This window comes from Gymnoscopelus braueri (genome assembly GCF_963280865.1).
Source record: "Gymnoscopelus braueri genome assembly, chromosome: 4".
NCBI classification, from domain to species: Eukaryota; Metazoa; Chordata; class Actinopteri; order Myctophiformes; family Myctophidae; genus Gymnoscopelus; species Gymnoscopelus braueri.
Window position 1 is genome coordinate 30,862,969 of NC_137605.1, and position 23,078 is coordinate 30,886,046.

Below are 23,078 nucleotides of genomic sequence, written 5' to 3' on the forward strand. Positions count from 1 at the left end.
GGTATTCGTTCAGTTCAGTTCAGGCATTCATCATCTGGAGAAAAGTGAGACGCGGTGGGCGGAGAGGGGCGCAGCACTTTAAACCCCACGTCCAATCAAAAGGGAGGGGGAGTTGCACCTCTGCGTGGCATTGGCCGAGACTCCTGTCAAAGTGCACCACGGAGGCGTGGCCTAAGCGCAGCTGCTAGTCGGTGCTGAAGTGTTGTGATTGCAGCGAGTCTCGTAGTAAGAGGCGCTCTTTTCACTGCCTCTGCACTCTGGGAATACTAACGCTTTTGGAGAAAAACAAATCCCTTTCTTCAGCGCTTCAACTTTCGTGTTCGACCGTTACGCTTCTATCTACGACAGACAGTATCTGCTCTGCGAGAACAAATCAAACATTTACCACCAGCCGCACGAGGAAAATGAAAGGATAAGGTAAGAACAAAACAGAAGTAGTTTGGTACTTTGCCTCGGTGTATGCCGCTGCTGCTGCAGCTGTAGCTGTACATTAGCCGATCCTCCGGGTTGCCATGTACGCGCATTATAAGCGACTTTGGGCTTGTTTTTCTGTAGAAGTTGCTTGAAATTATTGGTGGTTGCGGGTTGTGTTTTTTTCGGGGTTGTTTATGAAGTGTAGTTGCTTATTTGGACTTGTTTCCTAAATGTTGTTTAAACCAGTGGTTCTCAGACATTTTCATGTCAAGGACCCCCCAAATGAATTTGTCTACTCTGCACTGCAGACCCCCATCTGAAAATATTTCATGCCAGGGACCCCCATACAAGATTTGTGGTGTTAGATTAGAATGTTGTAAAAAAAAAAAAAAAAATCTTAAAGACTTGTTTGTGAGCTTGCAGATCGGCTATTTTCAAACAGCCGATGTACATAGGTTTATGTATATGGTTTATGTTTATGTTATGCTCATGTAGCCTTGTCGCTTCTTTTGGGCTTGTTTTCTTAGACCTGTGTGCTTGTTTCTTTAGCAAAACCTGGTAACACTGAGCTGTTCACTTTGCTCATTAGCCGATCCTCCAGTCAGTCTGGTCGAAGTTTCCCCTCTATGCTCTGCACAGCTGTGGTCTGATCTCTGGGAAAAGGACACCTTTTTTTTCTCTGCAAATGCAACGTTTAAGAGAAGTTGTTGGTCTGAATGTCGCATATTTGTCAAACGGACTTATTATCATGCATTACATGATGATAATAAGCAGTAACTGCTAGTGTAACGGTAAATAACAATGGCTAAAATCACCTTTTCTTTACCATCATTACCTTTTATCATGTTGACGCAGACTCCTTATTGCGTCGGCTTTGTCATTGTTGTTGACCAGATAGAACAATGGCCATTATTAATCGAAGAAGGTCAGGATACATTTTCTTCTTTATTCTGCAAGGATGTTTTCCAACTTGTCAGAAATGACCAAATTCCTAACGGCTTGCCTGAAACGTCAATGGAATTTGAATTCCAGATTGATTCTGTTCAACAAAATCATGGCAAATTTTCTGTTAGGAATTTTAGGATAAATATGACAGCTAACATATTAGCAACGTATAAAAACAGACGATTTGCTGTCATACTTAAAAAATAAATGAATAGCCTATCATATCTTAACTGTTATTGCCTGAAGCGGTATAGGCTACACTCTGCAAATACACGTTCTGCCAGTAACAAAATAATTTGCGTTCATTTTGATCTTTTTTTCGCTGTGAGGTTCATGAAGAAGCATATTATTAGTAGTAAGTAGTACCACCGATAAACACAGATTAGAAACCAATTCTCCGTGGTTTGGTTGCAGAATGCATGAGATACCCTGGAGCTTCTCTCTATAGCGTTGGTTCTCAAAGTGTGGTCCGAGACCCCCAGAGGTCCTTAGGGGGTACCAGGGGGTTCCCAGCAAAAGAAGTACATTTTGCATTCAATTCAGTTTAACCACTTGAGTCCGATATACATTGGCTATTTGAAAATGGGTGTTGTGAGTTTGTAGATCTGCTATTTTCAAAAGAAATCTTGCAAAAATGTTTCAACATTTGAAATATTTTTGAAACATTTTAACACAAATCTTGTATGGGGGTCCCTGGCACAAAATATTTTCAGATGGGGGTCTGCGGCCAAATGCATATCAATTTGGGGGTCCTTGACATGGAAAAGTTTGAGAACCACTGCTCTATATGGATACTTAGCACTTGAGACATCTTTTCCAGATATAGAGAATGCATGGGACTCCCTCCTTGGGTGTTCTGTATAGACTAGGGCAGGGGGGTCTTCAATGTTTTTCATGCCAAGGACCCCCTAGCTGAGAGAGAGATGATGCAAGGACCCCCTCTACATATTGTATGAAATTGTGTTGCAGATTAAACTGTTTCATATAGATAGTTTTTTCAGACATTTAACCATATAAAACCGTCAATACTTAGTGAACTTGACCTTTCACTGAGTACTTGGTCTGCTCTTTTTTCCCTCTTCACCAAACCTCTTTGCGAAAAATAGCCGATCTACAAGCTCGCAAGCAAGGCGTTGTGAGCTTGTAGATCTGCTATTTTTGGCTAAAGTTCCCCTCAGAATAGCGATGCTAGGGTTCAAGTGGTTAATCAATGTAAAAAATTATTTAAAAAATCCTATCACACGAAGATTTGGCGGCCCCCCTGTAGTAAATCTGAGGACCCCCCGTTGAAGACCCCTAGACATAATACATCACTAGCCAATACTTTGTCATAGTGATTTTAGGTAGATATGTTCTTGGATGGATCTGTAACCGTTTGCATAACATATTGTGTAAATTATGCACCAGTTGTAAGCACTTTGCTAGCAGTTGTAAGCACTTTGCTAGAATACTGTTGTTCAATCAAGACACGGCTGGATTGCAGACTTCAAAGTTTTAAATTGTTGAAAAATGGCCCTGACATTGTTTAAAAACGTCCACGTCATAGTTCATCTACTCGCATTGGATGACATGCAGGACTCGCTTCTTGTTGATGTTATAGGATAGCTTGTGGTTTTGTGCTGTTATTTGACACTTCTGATTAAGAAAACAACTCTTAAAACATGCATGGTACTACTTGTTGGCTGCTGAGAGATTGTGATCTATTTCTTTGTATTATATTTGTATTATAAGTATTTTTAAACAAAGATGTACTCTCAGCCCAGGGTGTGAATTAGCAACAGATATTTTGATCGTCTGGTAAGACCACAGGGTCCTCTTCTATAATCATCTGACTGGTAAAATGGTGTATCTGTCTGAATTCTGATATGTACCAGCAGCATACCTGCTGCTATGTGGACCTACCTTATGTCTAATCTCATGTACGTACTGTACCAGCTGGATTATGCCGTGTGTGTAATGTGTATATACTGTATGTATCCTTGACATGTTTTTCTTTACTGTTGGATTTTCTTCCTCCTTGCCCCACTGTCTGACCCCCACCCCTCTACTTTTTCTTTTCAAAAACAACAAAAACGATGGAGCTTGCACAAAAACGATTTCACCCACTTCTTTGCACCTGTAAACCTGTGATGTGACAAAGTTGATTCTGATTTTGAACACTGAAAACAGGAAATAAACTAGATGTGTTTTTAATTAACTGGTTGCTATACAGAAATCACCTATAGGCTTTACCGTTTATGCAACACCTGCATTTGTTTTTAAGCCATTTACCCATTAAAACCGGGAAAGCATCTGTGTGTGTATGTATATATAACTCTTAGGATTTAGAACAGAACACGATTTTTCAAAAACATGTTCAAAATAGCAGATATACAAATTCACAGCACGTCACTTCGTGCCGCTCTGCAAGCTTGTACAATCTGCTATTTTTGGGCGCTATAAGTGAGGTTTGGATATTTGTACAACAAATCCTGCGCTGTGATTGGCCAAAAATGTACAAGTGAGGTTTGGATATTTGTACAACAAACCCTGCACCGTGATTGGCCAATCACAGTCTATTCAGGACTGTGATTGGCCAGTGTCACATGACACATGTGCATAGCCCTATATAAGAAACCATAAATTTGTTTTTTTTAAAGTTATGGTTTCTTCCATCATAAAGAGTGTTTAAATAAATGTATTTATTTTTAAGTGAGGTTTGGAAATTTGTACAATTATCCTGCGCTGTGATTGGCCAAAAAATTACCCCGCCTAACCCTGCACCGTGATTGGCCAATCACAATCTATTCAGGACTGTGATTGGCCAGTGTCACATGACACATGTGCATAGCCCTATATAAGAAACCATAACTTAAAAAAAAACATATTTGTTTTTTTTAGGTTATGGTTTCGTCCATCATAAATACATTCAATAAATGTATTTATCTTTTGTACATGATTGGTTGACTCCATTCAGTATTGTGATTAGCTAGCAAGACACCGCCCACTTCACACAGGGTGTGATTTTTTGTACATGATTGGTTGACTCCATTCAGTATTGTGATTAGCTAGCAAGACACCGCCCACTTCACACAGGGTGTGATTTTTTAACATGTTTTTGAAAAAAAAAATTACACAAATCTTCTTGGGGGTCCCTGGCACAAACCATTTTCAAATGGGGGTGGGTCCGTGGCCAAATACATATCATTTTGGGGGTCCTTAACATGAAAATGTTTGAGAACTACTCATTTAGAAGGCATTTGTAGAATCTGACCCAGGTCCTAATGGGTTAACGGACCATTTAGAGAACGGCATCCTGTTGACACGAGCAAATTACCAGCAGCACTCATTTGCCCACCATCTCTGAAAATTGCTTATTGTACGACTGACTCTCCTTTAAGCTCTGCAAGATTTGTTGCTCAGTTAGCATGGTTAATGGTGCATTTAACCCATCTGTAATTATTTTATTTCTGATTTCCAGTTCAGCTCTAGCTTTGGTTTACAATGAGGGGAGACCTGGTGCAGGGACAAACCATGGTGGCTCCATAATGTTCCCCAGGGTAATGATGGTTGAAATAAATTCCTACCCAAGGACTGGTGGCTGTGGTCCTCTTGGGGTGTTCGGCAGGCTTTGTTCCCTTCCTGTCAAGTACAGTAAAGTCCCCCCTCCCCCAGAAAATAAACTGCTTAGGCTAGTATGCAAAATCGCAAATGGTATTTGTGCCTACATTCGCATAATCTCAAGTGAAGAACAGTTTTGGCTGAAAAAAGCAGCTGAATTTTAGAAGAATACTTGTGATATTAAACTTAGTTCAGAATGATGAATTGCCCAAGGCAACTGTATTACTAGCATATGGGTACTCCAGTACCTGACGAAAATGGTAGCAGAAGGAGATGGTGGTAAGGATGGGGGGGGGGGTTGAGGGCTCCAAGGCTAACCACTCCCTCTTTTTCTATGCCTTCGGTCTTGTGTCCAGTGAAGAGTGCAGGACCCCTGGGGAGTGAATTATTACCTGTCAGCCCCAGAGGCTTCCTGCCATCCATAACCCGGGGATGACACTGGACAGGCCTGTTCAGGCTATCTACTGAGGCCGCCGGGCCTTGGCCTTCAAGTCTAGCCTCCTTGGAAGGTGGCTGGCAAGAAATCACATTAACATGTTGCATCAAGCATTACAAATGGACACGTTAAGGAAAGTGGGCAGCTCTGCCTCGTGCCTTCTGCAGTGCAGCCGAACAGGGTCTTTTATCATTGTGCTGCCTTGCATCAGGCTGGGGAATAGGCTGCAGTTTACCAACACTTATGGTGAAGTTTTTCAACTCTAGGCCTAGCTTTGTGCAAATTACAGTGGCCAGTTTTATGCTTATTTGCCCATGTTGATACAGTTGACATTCAACGATGTTCTAGCTAAATAATAACATACTCCTTACTGTTTATTTTCTATTGTAATTTCAGTCCGCTATAAATCAAGGTGGATATAGTGGCTGTGTTCAATACTGACAATACTGTCTTCCACATTTCCAATCATCAGCTATTAGATTTGAGACCTTGGCACTCTCATAATTACATCTGATTCCAAAAACAGGCGTGCGGTAGCTTCCCTCCTGCGCCCCTTGTGTGGTTAGCGCGGTATGGGAAATTGTAGTCAAGCTGATGAGTGTGTAAAACTTGGGATGAAAAAGCCTCAAGTTCAGTGAAAGGCTAGAGGGAAGGGGGAAGAGAGGGAAAAAGATGTAGAGCGGTTGTGGATTGCTCTCTGGACAAGTGACAGGCCATGGTCCGTCCTTCCAGACTGGCTGTCTTCCTGTGGTTTTGTCGAGCTGTTTTTCAGAAACGTTAACCCCTTGTCAAACACCGACTTAGGCTCCTGTTGCCAACCCGCTACAGCCACATACAGAACAGCAAGAACACTGCAGGATTGTCTGGTTACGCTTCGTGAAGCACAGTGGAAGTATTCCAGCAATTAGGGGAAAATATAACCTGTAAATCGCCATGTCAGCAAATTACCTCAGACTTAGGCTATGTCTTTGGGTCAGGGAAGGTCTCATGTCCCTGGCCATGAAAGAATCTTTTGTGTGTATATAAAATGTTTTTGCTTCATCCTAAATGACTTGTTTGTGTACCATGTTTAGGTCTTAGGTATTCTTTATTTCATATGTGAGTCATGCACATATGAGTCATGTTCGTTTTATGGCTTTCTTTGTAAATTGGGTATGCTTCAGTCAGAGTAATGCTTGTAGATTCTGTTGCTGTGCCCTGTTTGTCTCTCTTGAAAAACATCTTTGCTGCTGAATCGGGTGCCCTTTCATTGAAGGAAACATTACCTATAGTCACTCACTGCAGAGTATTGGGGAGAAAGTAACACGTGTGTGTGTGTGTGTGTGTGGGGGTGTGTGTGTGTGTGTGTGTGTGTGTGTGTGTGTGTGAAAAGGCTAAGCTGAAGGGGGGAAAGGTAAATTATGCTGACTTTTAAGCCTGGCAATGATTCATGCATATTTCATGTGAAGAAGTATCTTGAGTACTTTGTGTGCACATGGACTCCATGATCATCTTGTAGGAGTACTTTCAAAACCTCTATACAGGTTCATCACCTACTATACAACCCCAAGAGTCCTAACTGTTCTTTAAAAAGCTTGGTGCTCTGTAGCATAACATTCCATAACAACTCCCAAAGGATATAGATAACGCAGATATCAGCAAACGCTACTTCTCACTATGGTTGGTGCACGTAAATACAATTTCCCCTCTAAATATATTCCACTTGCACCTTCATTTAATAGGCGCAAATGCCTCAGGTAATGAAACAAGCGTTGGTGTAAATTGCTGGTGGACATACATACTGATTATTGATTTTTGAACTCCTGGTGGGGGCAGTTAAGGTGCAGTGGTTTGTGCCCCAAATGATCTCTTAATCACTTCATAATGAGAGCAGGCCTCCTGCCTCAGTGATCAGTCGCTCATGCAGAAAATGGAGCAAGTCGCCCCCTTGACTTCACCAAACTCCTGCTTAACCTATGTTTCAGAACAATTGGCTGTCAGATCGTCAGAATGTGTTTGTGTGAAGGTGTTGTAGTGTACAGTGAGTGCTAAACTTATAACAACTTTCAGTGGTGAAAAGAGAAACCCCACATAACTGCTGTAATGAGGCTTGATGGAAGTTTTCATTTTCAGTTGCTGAACAGACCAAGCTGTCTTGTCCTGACTAACTGGGACTACATCGGGAGATCAGGTCATGAGACGTTGGGTGACGTCTCACTAGTAAAAGTTGCTCCTAACACAATGCACAGACTATAGCTGACTATCAGCTGATGGCGCTGTTCTGCCTGCGTGAGAGGAAATAACTCTTGTCACCATAATGAATAACGTTACACCCCTTTTCCACCAAAATTAGAGCAAAGATGTTTTTTTTTCAATGAGGGAAAACCCGCAAAAAAACCCACTGCCAGTAGACTAGTATACAGTACCTTTCTGTTTTTGTTACTAGTGTGTCATGTTCGACCCAGATCATTATAGTGCACAAAACTCACTACAGGAGTGATGTCAAATAAAAGTTTGTCATCTTATCAATTTTGATGTTCCTTTGTGAAATGAAAAGAGTGAGTTCTATCTCTCGCACTCAACACACACACACTTGGCGGCCCGATTGTCCGACAACACCTTGGTCCATTCAAGGTTTAGGTCTCAATGGTTCTGCATTAAGTATTACGTATAGATTTGATACAGGTGAGGTTATCCTCTGATAGGCCTGAAAGGGAGTGAATCAACAGCATCATCCAAGTCTCGAAATGAATTGCAAATGTTTTTGGCCAAATTAGAATTGGTCTTGTTGGCGGATTGAGAGCGAAATCCGCAAGAAAAGCAGTGCACTGAACATATTCCAGGAATTTAAATGTGGGAGCATGCAAACTGTTGTTCTTGGAAAACCAGTCATAATTTGTGAGCGTGCATGACAGATCTGCAGAGCAGAGGGTTCGTGCAAAAGAAAGTGGGGTAAGAGTTTGAGGCAGATTGAGAGTTAGAAATCTAATTTTTACAGACTTCTTTTTTTTTTTTAAGTTCTTATTTTTGAAAATCTGTAGCACAGCAATTGTCTAACTTGTCACATTTTGTGCTGTGTGGCAATTAGACCCACTGGGTGAAGGAGGTGGAAAATAAGTAGTTCTTAGTTACTGTAGAACTTATTCTGAGTTATGATCATGTCTCATTGTTGCTTATTGCGTTTTTTCAAAATGAGAATTTTTATGGTCCTGAAACGTGAAATGAAGCAGGAAATTAAAAACCTAAGATAAGGTTTTTTTTCCTCTTCCGCCCCAAAGCTTCTGCTTTCATACGGTAATGCCTCATCATATCCAATTCAAGTTCTTAACACACTTAGAAGGTGGCAGGTATTCACATAACTTTCATTTATATAAGTGTTATGATTAAACCTGACAGTTTTTTGGAAATTGGCACGCGCCTATTGAACCATACTGTCAATGAGGATTTTATTAGCGTACTCCAAAACCTGTATCCTATTCCCCAACTCTCCAAAAATAGCAGTCGTTGACCTTTTTTCTGGGAAGAAAAAAAGAAGGGCCAATCACATTCCTGTTCAAGTAGACCACACTGTACATTCAATGAATTAAATTTGTTATTTACTTTACAAATACAGTGTATATATTGTATTTCTTTTTTATTTACTGGTGGAAAAGTTTAAATATATCTACATTTGTCATTTGTCACTTGTCACTATGTAAATATGCATGCATGGGCAACATAATACTGCTGCTTTGCCATTGCACCATGATATTATTTGTGCTGGTCTTAGTGGTCACTATTGTGAAGGGACTATCAAGTGGTTGAACATGGTATAAGGCTACTCGGCTCTTTGGGACGATTATTTTCCTCGGATTCTCAGAACTCTAAGCTCCATTCCCTTAAATTGGGACTATTTTTAAACCAGTCTGAGGGGGCAGAGCGCTGGGGGGTTGTGGGGAGGGTAGCGGTGGCTTCAGTTAGTGTCATATAAATCCACACTGGGCACCAGTCCAGGGTGAGTAAAATACACCCTCCTTCACTCTGCTGCCTCCGATCTCTTCCCATTCCATGGGTATGTGTCAGGTTAACTATGTGTTGACTCACTCACATGCCAGGGAAGGAAATTACCTTCAGCCATCAGCTAAACACAGGCAAATGTTGACACTGGCTGGTATGGTTGTCTATTCTCCTAGTCACTTTGAATGTTAACAAAGCATCATTTTGAGCTTCTACTACAATAAATCAGTCTTATCGTTTTTATTAGCCACCCCTTCCAGTGAACAAAAATGTCCAACGCCCATTCAGCTTTCAGGGGGATGTTGCTCCCCCGTTGCTGCTCCCCCGATTCATTATTAAGTTTGAAATACATTTTCAGGCTGAAATACATGGATGTAATTTCTATGAAAATAGCCTACATCTTTGATATAGTTTTCTCTAACCTCTCGTGCTGTGAATTCCAAGGATCCCCCAGACCCCCCTACTTAGTCTTCTCCTCTGTATTCAGTCATAATGAGACACCTATGCGTGTGTGTTCATGTGTACTGCATGTGTGTGTGTGTTCATGTTGTGGTGACGGTTGTTTTTAGCCAAACTGTGTGTTCTTTGATTCACTCAGACATGGAACACTTCTTTCTGCTGCTAGACACACAGACACTACATAACGCCTCCCACACAGCCACACATGACTATTCTCTGGTCCACTGCATCGTTGTCTGCTTCATTTGATCTCCCTTTTTATTGCTTTTTCCCACATTATATCTCTCTGCCTCAATAACATCTCCCTGAGGGGTGATTGCTGGTGACTGACAGCATGAAGAATTCAGGGTAAACAACAAGACTCGGACTGCCAAACCCCAATATTACTGTAATATCAAAGCTTACTGATGGATGGATAGGTGACAGGGTGGAAGAAAGATGTCCAACATGGTCCAAGCGTTCTTTCATGAAATGTAGTTTACTTGATCCCGATTTTATACTTGGGCTATTTGAAAATAGCAAATCTATAAGCTCGCCAACATGCCTTGTAGATCTGCTTAATTTGCTGCTTTTTTTTTTTTGCAGAAAAATTGCCACGGAAGAATTGACAAAGAACTGTGAAATTAAGTTCTACCTCCAGTGGCAAGTGTTATTGGTTCTCTGATGGAAGTCATGTCTTATTAAACAACATTTCCCACTGCAATGATTTCCTAACACCTTCTGCGTTTTTTGGTTTGACCCTTTGAGCTTCTCTGATGTGAAAATTGAATCTTTAATAGAGAAACTGACTTTGCTCTGCTGAACATGTGCACGAGGAGACATAGGTCACCTATTGCATTGAGGCAGACCATTTGCCAGAAATATCTTTTTTAATTAGGCTATGTTCTTTTAATTAACCAGCCAGCATAATGTCCATGTCCATTTGTCAGCTCTGTTTGCCAGACTAGAGTAGACTGAATATGCCCTCTTTTGACTCCATTCGACTCTGGAGGTTTCTACTTCCTATTATAACTCCCATTCAGGAAAATTTATTTTTCCACCTCTTTCTCTCGGATTAGCATGATAATAGCCAATTGGGAGGGCAGTAGTGTGGTTAGCATAGGACTGATAATCAGATTCAACGTGTATAAGACCCTGGTTATTATCATTCTGAATGCGCCATCAGTTAAACTAACAATCTGAATTCCAGCATTAATCTCCAATATCATACCCCAGCTGTCAATTGAATGGGGAACACAATGGCAAATTATGGGCTACGTCTTGCTCCCCAGAGTTTGTGATATTGTATTGCGTTAACTGGATCTTTCCCCAGTGTAATTATGCTATGCTAATTTCACCTCCCCGCGCTTCTCATGATAGAAACCGGGATTTTCAGTTATTTCAATGTCATGGAGCTGAAATATGAGGAAGTAAATGTGTTTATGATTGCTTTCTGTTCCACTGTCGCCTATGAAATGAGCTCAACCTACGTAAGGTGTCTCCGTTGAGCTGAAGTGGAGCGTAGCCATAGTTTCAGAGATGGGGTTGGCTGTGGGTCAGACCACCTTCAACTCTTCGGCTGAATTGATTGTGTTGGCAGTTGACAGGGTTGGCCTGCGCTCCTCCCACTGACACGAGGACTTTGTTAACTTGGGACATACGGCATGCACAGGCTGCACAGACAAATCCCTGTCATGCTCTCTGAGGAGAACCCCTGCTGAGGTTAGAGGTCATGAGTTAAGGGGGGCCCCTGGCATGACCTGAATACTGATTGATTTGTGGGTGTTGAGGGAAATGGCTGGGGGGCAGCAGAGTAAGGGAATGTGGTCCAAAGGAAATGGGTAGAAGACTCAGAGTCACTGCTAGCCTGACTCCTCTGCTTGACTCTGTACCTCTGTGAGGATGTGTTTTCATTTTCACTGAAATAAGACACTGGCCCACATGTTTTCTTTTAATAGACAGCTGACTGGAGGAGGGGCAGGAGTGTTGCCTGTGAGCCAGATGAGGATTGGCTAGTTGGCATTTGTGAACAGATAGAGACCACACTCCCTGCTTTGTTCCCTGGATTGCAGCCTTACTATTCCACATACACACACGCGCACAGCCGCACACACACACGTTATGTGTGCAAATCACCAGGTCTTATTTCAGTTGGTTGGTTTGCAAAAGGTTTGGAGGGTTTTATTTGACTGTGCAAAGACGCAATCAGATCTGAATCTTCCCCCTGCAGGCTAAAACATTTGTTTCAGCCAATGATGAGTTCTGAAAAGACATGTTTTCACAAAAGTGCCAGAGGGTTTGGCTTTTTTAAACTGCTGATATTTCTTGATATTTGAGTAGCCGTTTCGGTGTCACATACGTGGTTAGTAGTTTTGATTCATTTCCAGAGGAAAGAATAAATTATTTGCAAACTAGTTCTTATCCAGTGTCTTCAAACTCAAAATGCCATTTAAATGTCTCCCATTTCCTCTGGTGAAACAATGTTCTAACCTGCTGGGTATTAAGCCTACTGGTTTGGAGTAGTTTGAAACTTGGAATAATGCTAGAGCTGGTTAATTGACCAAACTAATCGGCTCATTTTCAGCATTCAAACTATCGTTTGTCGGCAAAACTTGGCTCCGATAGTGGCCACTGCTCACACAGGGACATACCTGCTCATGTGGCGATGTACCTCCTCATGCCGGGCTGTACGTCATTCATTGTTTTGCGTAAACTAGTCTATTAAAAAACGGCCTATTCAAACGGTTACTGTGGAAGTAAAGCACGTCATGCATGACATCATAAACTGGCTGTTGCGGTGATGATGACTCAGTTTTTAAATACGATTATTATGGTAGCTGCTTTGGTACTATACTTGAGTTGTCTGCTTAATTAGCCTATGCCGTGTTTTTGCATCCCCCCAAAACGCTTATTAATGTTTCCGAGTCTGACTTTAGGCTTAACTTTATCTGAAAGGTTTTATTCCCCCCTTTATTCCCCCCCTTATTAACTCATTAAATGAGTGCCAGAATTAATTAATATATGGCATATTGGCTTTTTCCTGCTCTAAACTACTATTATACCTGCCTAAAAATCTACCAGTCGATTTCTAGTTTGAAAGTAAATGTAATCAACTTAATTTATGGTAAGTCCCACCCATTTGCCACCCCATGCAGTTTAAGAGGAACACTAACGTTTATTGTCCGTTATTGATGCAGGGTAAGGTTGATTACCCCTCTAGCAAACTGTCCCTCCCTGTGTTCCATTAATGACATGTGGCGCTGGTTGTTGTTATTTGCTCGTGGCATGGTTAATGGAACATCTGAGGTCTCTGGAGGGAATGTGGCATCATCTCATATTCCACTGTCTGGTATCCATTCACTGAATCGATGGAAAAGGCAGCCTCCAGGTGTGAGGTTCAAATCAATTAATCAACATTCAATGCCTTCAATTAGATCAACTACAGGGGCTAGCCATATATCTATCAATCATGTACAATGTTCCAGAGGTCAAAGATCGACATGCTTACATACAGAACATACTCGGTAGTGGTTTTCAAGTTGTGGTTTTCAAGTGGTTCACAGTGAAGGATGATGTTTACATTTCCTCAGCAGTCGAGCTGTAGGCCAGGCACTACTTTCCTCCTCCTTGCTCATTCTTGTTACTCGACAAGGGCAGATGGCCTAAAGCTGGCACTGTTTGCTCCCGATCCTTCTCTGAACGTTTCCATATCATTAGCTGTGTGTTTAAAATATGTTCTGCGAGTTGTTTGTCTCATGTTAAATGCAGTCTTGGATTGCATAGTTTGAGAATGAGACACGTCTCCCCATTTGCCTCGTGTTGCAGGGAAAGCTCAGTTACCACATGATGTTCTGTTATGTTCAAAGACTTGCACAATCTGACCAGTACTTCAACTTTACCCCATTCCCTGCATTACTGAACCAGTGATTCCAACAGACGGAGACTTGATCTATGGCGTTAAAACCCTTTCTACCTCACTATTGTCGTACACACACACACACACACACTCACTGAACTCATTTAGGGGCAATTTGTAGTCTGCAATCTTGTTCTGCTTTAAAGTGAGATAATGACAAACGTCTGCTGCAGCATGTACTGGAATTTGTTTTCTGCTGCCCATGCTGCCTTATCTGCCTTGATATTTTGGGTTGTTTCTCTGAAACTGCCATTATTACAGATCTATTGGAGGAAGTCTCACAGATGGCAAACACAAGCACCCATCGATCAACATTTCACTGTACTCCTGAAATAAGAAAATAATAGTGGTTTGGCTGAGAGCCCATACATATCACGCTATCCCCAATAAACTGTTGTTGATATACAGAGCAAGTTTAACCTCCTCCTTGCCCCCACAAAAACACTACTATCAACTTTGGAACAGGGAGCAGAAAACAAGGTACACACGGTGCCTTAAGCCTAATGTGGTGCAGCGGAAAAGTGTAGTACAAGTCTCGTTGGCACTATTCTTTGTCGAAAATGCAGCCTTTTTGTCAGTTGAAGGTACGCCATTTATGTCAAGCAACATGTTACACCACACTTTTTCACAGATGGATAAATTGGGCTTTAGTTGAACCTTATCAAAATGTGTCCTGCAGCTGGTCAGTATGCCACTCCAGACTACAGCTATTTTCTGTGTTTCAGGTAGGAAGTCCAAAACCCTTTGTGCATATGAAGAAAAAAATGGCTCAGTAATTTGTTGCCAAAAATAAATGGGAAATCCTCAGTGATTACTGTAAGTTACCAGTGCTCAGCCATAAATAAAAGCGGCTTCATAAGAGACCGTTAAATTGAAGCTTTGGTGAATTGTGTGTAGTTCTCACTCCCAGTGGGAACTACACACAATGGGGGAAATTAATGAGTGGTAAAAGGAATGAGTTTGTACAATATTATGAGTGCTAGCCCTTAACTCTTTGACTGCCAGAAATAAAACATAATTTGCCAACATGATTTGAAAAATCATACCCAGTGTGAAGTGAGCGGTGCTATCTAGGAGTTATTAATTTCATCATCTCGGTAGCCAATCGCAGCACGTCCTGCGAAGTGACGTGCTTAAATTTTTTACATTATTATTAATTTCATCATGCTTCTCGCTAGCCAATCACAGCGCGTCTGCGAAGTTTGAAGTTAATTTCATCATGTGTCTCGCTAGCCAATCACAGCACCTCCTGCAAAGCTTAGCCTATGGGCGTGTTTTCCACAGCATGGCGTCACAGCAAAAGACACATTTCATGACGGAAAGAAACTTTCGCCACGGATGGGTCCTAAACCCTCTTATAGGAGTGGTTACACCGCTCAAAAATCATAGAATAGAATCTCCAGTATGATTGATTCTAAAAGACGTATTAAAGTCTGTTGGGGTCCTGGCCCCATGTCATAAAACTTGAATAGCACTGGAGTGTCATTCATTGCCTGAACCTTAATCTCTCAAGAACAGATTCTGCTCTGCGTTGGAATCTGTCGTGAAGGTTCGTCATAACGTGTACACACTGTGTGGGCGTGGGCGTGCCTTCAAATCAGGAAGCAGGCCGCGCTTTACCCAATCAAATGTAGTGGGCGGGATTTACGTGTCCGCTGATCCTTCCCTACTCGAAACAAGCCGAAACTAATTTAACAATGGCGTCCGCGGAGCAGACAAAACCACGGAAAGATATTCACATTTTAACTTGCTCTTTCATCATAGAAACAAGTGGGCTTATAACCAAAACGATCCATGTTCTCTGGGAGAAGTGGTGTTAGTGTTCCGTGTAGAAATATTGTTAGTGGGAATGAAAACATAGTCGCACCACCCGGAAAAGGAGGGTGAAGGCAGACTAAAACCCCGGTTTCCTTTGCGCACAGGTGCTGCGTCGTCTTTAGCCCAGAGCCAACATGAGATAGTACAAACAGCAGAGGGCACTGTTTTTCATTCTCATTTGGCTTTGGGTTCCCAGATTGCCTGAACCTGACACAATTTGCTCTGGATTTTCCCTTGATTCCTTTTTTTTCCAGAGCAAAAGTTCAATTGAAAATGAATTTGCAGTGGCAGCACAGTAGAGAAGAATATGACAGTCGTTTTCTTTTCAAAATTGGACTATACTGGCTTACTCAGGAACGATGCAAGTTTGGAATACATGCCCCATCCAGTTATAAATACCCGTTGTACCCATTGTCAGAGTACCCGTTGTACCCGTCTGTCTGTCTGTGTTAACCTCTCATCACCAGGCTTTCCACACGGAGGAAAGCCTGGTTTTTATTCCGAACTGACCAGTGTGATCTGGTTTAGAGACTTGGTGTAGAGCAGTGGTTTTCAACCAGTGGTCCTTGACGGGGTTCCAAGTGGTCCCCAGCTAAATGATGGAGAGTTGGTAACAAATCTTTTAACTCTTGTGTAAAATTAAACCTAATGGACCATTACGGGTCCATTTGGTTATACGCTCTCAAGACAGTTAAATTATTGTTAAACATCTGCATTACTTAATTTACAAGAAGTCTACACAATTAGAGTATGTAGAAGAATTTTTATTTTGATCAACGTTGGCCTGTTATCTCTCCTATGTTACCAACATTAATACAGCATAGAATTGTGAACAAAATCGTATCCAACGATCAAAATATTCTAAGTCTTGGGTCTGAGAGTCTAAATCTCATCAAACGGTGGTCTGTGGCTCAAATGCAGAATAAATAATGGACCTTGATATGAAAAGGGAACTTGAAAACCACTGGTGTAGATGGGAAAAAAGAGGAGGCTAAGAGGACCCCGGTCAACGAAGTATAACCGCTGCTGTTGCTGTTAGATTCTACACCAGTGGTTCTCAACCTTTTCTGGATCAGGTCCCCCCCCCGCCCCCCCCCCCAGAAGCAAAGATTTGAGTAAAAAAAATGTCATTTCCCGGAAAAAAAGGATCCCTGGCTTATCAACCAAATATACCTTTAATACATTATAATTGTCCTCTATAACTAAAATGTCAAATTAAAAATTAAATTAAAAAATGTTTTTATTTTAAAAATAGTTAATCTTTCACTCAATAGGGGCAATGCCCGTCTTAAGTTGATGTCATTTGTCCATGTGTGGTCTAGCCCTATGGAATGCATGTGAAAATAAAAAACAACTTAATACTTCCTAAGGTTAATTTAAGGTTATTTTAGTTATAGAGGGCAATTATAATGTATTAAGGCATATTTGGCTTATTAGCCAGGGATCCTTTTAATGGCTTAAGGCAGGGATATTCAACTAGATAAGGCAGGGGGCCACAACCGTAAAATGACTTGAAGTCATGGGCCACAAGACCGTGACAAAAAAACTTTTAACCGCTTGTTGTGTGCTATAGGTGCGATAAGACACAATAATGGACAGATTATGTCCATTATGGTAACTTACTAGGGCCTGCTTCATATTGTATCCATGCATTTTGATGTTTGATAGGAACATTTCTGTGTCAGTCCTTTATAGTGCACAGGCTTAGATTTTGATATTAAGAAAATAAGTAGATATTTCATGTTCTGTGCATGGGTCCCTGGCATGGAAGCATCTTTGTAAAAAGAGTATTGGGGACCAGGTGAAATGTTTACATTTTCGTATGAATGAAAGGACTTTTCATTTTGTTTGTTTTGAGCACCCGGGTGATAAGAGCACAAGGTCTTATGATGTATTTGAAGTGGATGCAGATGGCAAAGATGGACAAAATCCACAAAGAAATAGCTCATACAAGATAATGAATGCATTAGGAGAATAATTTCTTTGGTGTAATTAACAACATCCACTCAAAACTCAGAAATAGTTACAGATGGATGGTTTGTGATGGATGCACTGCACTCAAAAACCCCTGTTGTGGTTTGTAGTGAATACTCATAATAATTGCCTTGAAAGCTTTGGCCTGACTTGAAAGTTACATTATTCTGAAAGTAGTTAGACGCATGGACGTAGACAACATTTCCGGCTGTTTTGTTTCTTTGTACCATGAAAAGGTCTTTATACTTTTTAAAGATATTTCTGGGGCTTTTTCTGCCTTTATTTAAGAGGACATAGGCTGACAGGAAATAGGGAGAGATGGGGGGGGGTGACACACAGCAAATGCCGTCGGGATCAGGAGTCGAACCCGCAACACACTGGTATGTGCCTGGACCGGTAGACCAGCAGGCACCCCAATACTTTTACTTTTGATACTTAGTACATATTTTAACACCAGATTCTTATGAAGTGAGCTACTTTAACAATTTGACCCCAGTGATTTTCTTATGGGTGACTTACATTTACCCGCATTTGGGTTCCTGTAGCAGCGTCTTGACTGCAAATGCAGTACTGGTAGGTGTTAATTTGGGACCCTGAGTGTCCAAAATCACTAATATTCCTCCATTCTAAATACAATCCTACATTTTCTTCTTATCTGTTAATGGTTGATTAACCATTAACAAGCTTCAGTAAACGGTTAAGAAAAACATGGTCAACCTGTACAACCAACCATATAATAAATATTTACATGTAATTTAACATTGGAACATGTAAAAAGACATTGGAACAAGAAAGCTCCGCTGGGGCCGGATTTGGCCCGCGGGCCGCCATGTGTTAAGCCATGTGTGACGAGAAATACAGTGGAGGAGAAGTTGAAGACTATGCAGAAAGGTGTGTGCAATGCCTGCTGTGCCTCTGGTGATTCAGCTCTGTGGCTACTTCTGATGTCGGCTCAAAGGTGGCACACCTCTCCCATTCCATTCCCATACCTTTTTATACAGATTAGCGAGGCGGAATGATGGCGCAACATTCACACCTTGAACAGGCTGTGACTGAGTAAAAGCCGGGGCTTTACAGCAGTTTCAGCAGCTTAATTTTTACTCTCAATTGCTAATTGACATTCCTCTGACAAAAGAGCATTAGTGAAAGTAAACATAACATATCCAGCAATTATCGTCTGACATTAGTGTTGTTGATAGTTTTTCAGGTGGAAATGATAATCATTCTCAGTGATTCTCAGATGTTGGCCTCGTTCCTTTGAATTGTACTGTGTATGCGAGATATTTACCAGATGGAAAGACTGCTGCCTAATTTTACAAATTGACGCCTGATAAGGGCTTATCTTGACATCTTAATGTGTTAATTACTGGTGGAGGCTTAGATTTGATTGAAAGGGGTAAGAAATAATGTTTTCACCTCTTCTGTACCTTACATGGTGAATGACTATCAGGCCTGTCTTTTGCCTAGGCTGTTGTTTACATAGACATAATTCTAATCGTGTGATTCTTTTCCCCCTACAGATACATGGGGACGTCTTCTCTCATGGTGTCAACCTAGTGCCAATCTTCTATATTCACCTGCTTGGAAGAAATCCCTGTGGTTAGGTTGTTTTGAATGCCAAGGTAAGAATACTAATTTTAAAATTACAATAGTGTTTGCTTGGTTGTTGGAAAAGGGTATGAATACACTTTTCATCATTCTTAGAACCATGGCTTTTATAGATGCATTTTTAGCTAATGAAGCTACTTTTAAATTGACACGGCAGCAATTCATAATAATAGGACTATCAGTAGATGGTAGCCATTTTAACTAATGTAGCCTGCAAAACGGGGTTTAATTATTAATGTTTTTACCAAATCTGTCCACATTTCTTTATGGATTATGTTTAACATAAATGATATGACTTGTTGTATCCCATTCCCTGCCATAAGCAGAGCTTCAGTGGGTGCCAGTCACCCATGACCAACGATCTAGACTGTCCTCTGAACAATCTTTCAGCAGACTAATGGTCTTTACACACCTGGAGCGTGACGATAAACAATCCAAAAATGCTTTGGCGAATATGACACGGTAATAAATCCACTTAAAATTTGTCAGGGCAACCAGAAACATGAAAGTAAACATTTACCAAGTCCTGTGGTGATACCTTGATAGTTGGAGAAAATATGTCTGTTTCACCTTTTGCCCAAAGAAGAAACCCACCATGTCTAATAATCCCGTGTGTGTGTGTGTGTGTGTGTGTGTGTGTGTGTGTGCATGTGTAAAACGGTTAAAGGACCTCTTCATCCATTTCAACGTATCTTTATATACAGTAATTGGTCCTCATAAATGCTCATTATAAGATCTGATGGTACCGTTTCTGTCTGCACGGTCTGTGTCTAAGACGAGGGCTGTGGACAGTTCAGAAACCTGCCTCCGGCCTAGCAATGACACAAGTAAGACGCGCGAACGCGGTAAGCGAACGCAAAAAAAGAAAAAAAAGAATGAAAAAAAATATTTTAAAAAAAGTAACCAATACATTTTTTTTTTTTTTTTTTTTTAAATCTGCGTTAAAAGGAGCATCTTAGAAAAATACAAATTCACAAAAAAAAAACTTGGAATGTTTTTGAACAATTCAACAAAGTGTTTGAAGTGCCTGTTTCACCCACTTCCGGGGGGCGGAGCCAAAATCCGAGCCCGATGTATTTGTTCGTAGACCCCCACTTAGGGGGGGTAGAAAAAGTTTGGGAGCGATTCGGGCACTTTTCATTTAACATGGGGTTTCAATGGGGAGGTTTTAGGAGCCTTCTCCGGGGCGTGGCTTCCGGGGGAAGGGGCGGGCTTAAACGCAACCTTGACAGGTGTGTTCAGTTTTCAAAGACCTTTCATTTGATGTATGGTACGTCTAAATTGGACATTTACTTATCTCAGAGGAGCTGCACACAGGCAGTGCACACAGGCAGTGCACACGGAGACACAGAGACACAGAGACACAACCCAAGCAGGGTTACATAGTAAGCTCCACTTGGTCGGAGGCGCGGCTTCGCCGCGCCTCCTCCCGCGCCTCCTCCCGCGTTCGCAATCATCGATAGCTAGATTTGTCATTTTAAACACGATTTCAAACTTTTTATTTTTTATTAATGCAAGAACAATGGCTTCTATTTCAGCATGCTAACTTTCCAGGAAGAGAAATGCTTAGTTTTTTCATTAGCTTGGAATCCCCAATGATGATGTCATTGGTAGGCAGGTCGCTGAAGTTTCGATAGCCCACCAATGACACACTGAGAGAATAGATGAACGTTGTGCCATCTTATGATGCTCATTAATGAGGACCAAATACATGAAGATAAGGAATATGTGAAGTGCTCCTTGAAGTAAATAGTGCAGAATACGGGCATAAAGGAACGTAAAACATGACATTGGTCAAGAAGTGGTGCTAAAATAAGCACTGAAATTTGTTGTTCCCAAGGCACATGCATGGGTAAGTCAAAATGCATCGCATTGTGAAGTGTTTATATATGGGCGTATCACACTTGTGAATTGTTATGTCTGAGTCATAGTAAGGTGGCCGTGGTCCTGCCTATATATGGGCGTATCGGATTTGTTTATGGTTATGTCTGTCAGTAACGTGCCCGTGGTCCTACCTATATATGGGCGTATCAGGTTTGTTTATGGTTATGTCAGAGTGACGTGGCTGTGGTCCGCCGGTGGGCCGGCCGCCACCCTTTTAATATAGACGAAGTCTCAGTGAAAAGCAACTGTATCTGGCCTGGCATTCCCTAGTGAGCTAGTCCATGAGTATGGACAGCAGAGGACAGGGCCATGGTACGCTGATGACAGGCCTCCTCATGGGACAGATGGAAACAGATGGCTGGCCAGATGCAGGTCTGCTATGACCTTGGAAGTTATCCGAGGGTAAAACAGCAGAAATATCTCAAACATTAAGATATGCATTGGAATATTCATATATATATTTTGTGTTTTGCTCTTTTTTTTTTGTTCTTTGTTATACTTTATGGTATGTGTTGGCTAACTTGTGTGATTGTGAAACCTTAGCATATCATCATGGCTCGCATCAATACGCCAATCCTATTCGAATACAATAGATAGGCTCTTTGGACCCTGGTGCAACGTATTTAGATGCGATTGTGTGAGAGGAGACTTGGGGGCAACTGACATCATCAGGCTGACAATGTGCTGGCCTCAGGGGATCCAGACCAAGAATCATGTTAAGAGCTGAACTGGGTGTAGGGAGGTAGTGTAACCGGGGGGGGGGGGGGGGGGTGTCGGAGATGGCAGGCATGTAATTGGGATGATGAGATCTCCAATAGCACATAAAGGGGGAAGCTTTATTTATTAAGACCACTGAAGTCTGATGTGCATGGATGATCATCTAAGTCTTACACATGCACACAGACGCACGTCCGTCTATTCCATTTCTTCAAAAGACTGCAACAACAAAAGGATGGAGTTCTCAACCTTCTTTCAGGTGCCGATAAGACGAGGGAACCCATTACTTGAAAAGTATTTATGGGGTAGCAGCAGTCCACAGTTAAGTCTTTTACTAAATTGAGGTATATTGTTTCAACCTCTCCACAGCAAGCAAGCGTGCTGTAACTTGATGATAGTGTAATTGGGATGTGCCCAGAATGTAGTCAACAGACTACAATTGATTACTAGTCAATAATATATCCCCCCCCTTAAACTGACGTTTAAACCATTTTCTAGTGGTTGTATTTCTGTGTTGACTAGCAGGAGCTTGTTGACCCCCATGGCATTTCTGCTAGCACTACCCTTGGGCCAAAATTTCCACTTGCACACATGAAATCAATCTAATGAGAGGATTGACACTCAACTTGACACAAACCATCCAGCACTTTGGTCCCAAACAACATATCAAACTTCTGGCTGGATTGCCATGGAATTTGTAGTGCAACTTCATGCTTCCATACGTCACGACGTCACGTGGTGCATAAGAAGCAGCTTAACCTCTGGTTGCTTTGTACTTAAAAGTGCTCTATAAATTAGTACAATTACAAACATAATTGCTGGACATGAAATTTTAGGTACAGTATATGTAAGATCAGGTCACAATTACCATGTGTTGCATTGGTGCAACCAAATTATGTTGTTGGTACTGACTGAAAGAGATAAAATATTACACTAACGCATTAGTTTGGACTTTTATTTACTCCCAATTGCAGAATTCTTTTTTATTTTATTAGATATTTTTTATTATATTGTATAGGCTTTTTCATGCCTTTATTGATAGGATAGTAGGTTGACAGGAAATGGGGAGTGACATGCCGCAAAGGCCGTCGGGATCGGGACTCGAACCCGCAACGCGCTGTCAGGCTACTGCCGAGTCAGCACATTTCTGATTATATAATATGTATGTATTTTCATAGCACTTGTAAATCAACTTTGTCAAAATGCAGCTACTGTTAGCAGTATAACAGAACATTTTGCTGAAGCGGGACATGGTCATGGGAGAAATTAATGCCCCCCTTTGTTCTCTGCTGCAATTTGGCTTCCGAGGATCTCAAGAAACAGGCTGGAGGCCTCTGTGTTCTCCACCTCGCT

At 41.5% G+C, this 23,078-nt stretch overlaps 1 protein-coding gene across 2 annotated transcripts in view; it reads left to right on the forward strand.

Annotated features, from left to right (window-relative positions):
* Positions 1 to 206: 206 nt before the first annotated feature.
* sema6cb (semaphorin 6Cb) overlaps positions 207 to 23,078 on the forward strand; it is a 134,080-nt gene continuing 111,208 nt past the window's right edge. For both annotated transcript variants that reach the window (XM_080427438.1, XM_080427439.1), the window contains exons 1-2: positions 207 to 417; positions 19,037 to 19,138. The gene's annotated coding sequence lies outside the window, so the exon portion shown is untranslated. The remainder of the gene's footprint in view (positions 418 to 19,036; positions 19,139 to 23,078) is intronic.